The sequence below is a fragment of the Meriones unguiculatus genome, chromosome 3 (genome assembly GCF_030254825.1).
Source record: "Meriones unguiculatus strain TT.TT164.6M chromosome 3, Bangor_MerUng_6.1, whole genome shotgun sequence".
Taxonomy (NCBI): domain Eukaryota; kingdom Metazoa; phylum Chordata; class Mammalia; order Rodentia; family Muridae; genus Meriones; species Meriones unguiculatus.
This window is the reverse complement of record NC_083351.1, coordinates 49457397-49459320: the sequence shown is the minus strand read 5'-3', so window position 1 is coordinate 49459320 and position 1924 is coordinate 49457397. Positions and strand designations below refer to the sequence as shown.

General features: G+C 41.2%; 1 pseudogene; it reads left to right on the top strand.

Annotated features, from left to right (window-relative positions):
- The first annotated feature begins 617 nt into the window (after positions 1 to 617).
- LOC110539467 (putative vomeronasal receptor-like protein 4) lies at positions 618 to 1517 on the top strand (annotated as a pseudogene).
- Positions 1518 to 1924: the final 407 nt, after the last annotated feature.

Sequence of the window (1924 nt, the reverse complement as noted above, 5' to 3'; positions counted from 1 at the left end):
CTGGTGAGGTCATTGTGTCCTGATTTTTGTTGGGAGTGTTCTTACGTCTGCCTCTAGCCATCTGGTTATTTATAATCCTCACTGTTTGTTCCTCGAGATTGTAGTTTGGGCTATGATCCTCTCTTTCTGTTTTCTGGACTGTTTTTTTTTTTTTTTTTCAGGAAGATCAGAGAGGTGCACTGGTTTGGGAGTGTGCACTGTGGTTTCAGTTTTGCCTAAGTAAGGAATGTGACGCTGGCGCTATTCGCGTGCACTTTTAGCGGGCACAGTGTGCATGCACAGATTCTCTGACTATTGCAGTGGCCTGCAAGCCACTATTACGCAGTTCTGTCTGAGATCCAGGGATTGTTTGCCTAGATTACAGTGGTGGACCCACAAGGCAGAGGCTTCAATGTTGGGGTTGCTATCCCAAGAATCCCTATGATGCCCACACTAGGGGTGTGGGTGGTAGGGATCTCATCTAGTTGCTTCTGTGGAGAGGCCCTGGGTCTGGGGCAAACTCTCCCTAGAAGGCTCACTCACTCTCTTGCAGGACCAGGTGGAATGCACAGGGGTTCCTCTTGCTCACTAAGAAATATTCTTCCACTGTGTTTTTAAGATGCATACACTTCTCACGTATGTCCTCATTAAAGAGTGTCTTTCATTTCCAAGCTGGGATTGGAGTCTTACCCAATATGTTTCTCCTTTTTCTCTATACTTTCATAATCGTAGGTCACAAACCTAAGCCCGTGGACCTGACCTACTGTCAACTGTCCTTTGCTCACCTAATAATGGTCCTCACTGGTGGGGACATGTGGCTTACAGACATATTTGAGTCACTGAACATTGAAAATGACTTCAAATGTAAGACAATTTTTTACATAAGCAGGGTGATGAGAGGCGTCTCTATCTGCATCACCTGCCTCCTGAGTGTGTTCCAGGCTGTCACTATCAGTCCCAGTAACTCCTTGATGGCAAAATTTAAAAATAAACTAAAAAAATACACGATCAATGCTTTCTTCTTTATTTGGCTATTCAATTCGACCTTCAGTGGCAGACTTATCTTCTATGTTGGTGGTTTTACCAATGTGAGTGAGACAAACCAGATGAAGGTCACTAAATCCTGCTCACTATTTCCTAAGAACTACATAATCAAGGAATTAATTGTAATAGTGACTATCTTCCGAGATGTATTTTTTATAGGGGTCATGGTTACCACAAGTGCATACATGGTGATGATCTTGTTCAGACATCAGAGGCAATGCAAGCATCTTCATAGCATCAGCCACCTGAGAGTGTCCCCTGAGAAAAGGGCCACTCAGACCACCTTGCTGCTGGTGGTTTTCTTCGTGATTATACACTGGGTGGACTTCATCTTATCATCTACCTCAATCCTCGCATGAAAATATGACCCATTCATTCTGACTGTTCAGAAGTTTGTCATGAATGCCTATCCTGCAATTACTCCTTTGATACAAATCAGTTATGATAAGAGGATAATAAGAATGCTGAATATTTTGCAGGCAAAGTGCCACTAGATTTTTAAAAGACATTTTCCTCTTCTTTTAAAAATGATTCATTTATTTTCATTTATATGTATGAGTTTGGTGCCAATATGTATGCATGTGTGCATTCCTGGTGTGCACAGAGGTCTGAAGAGGTCCAGGGATCAACCAGAACTGGGGATTCAGATGGGTATAGGTTCCATGCTGTTGCAGCAACTGTAATATTTTTCTAAATTATGGATTCATTTTAAATTTCATTTGTTCAAGTGGGAAAGTGAGACTTTTATATGATTTCTTTCCTAAATTTTATTTATGAATGAATAGAAGACATTCCACAGCAATGTGTCTTAATCTTCCTCCTCTTCTTCATCCTGGTTAATCTGGAAGTACTGCAATTCATAATTCTCTTTGCTGTTGGAGACTGTTCTTCAAATATTTTT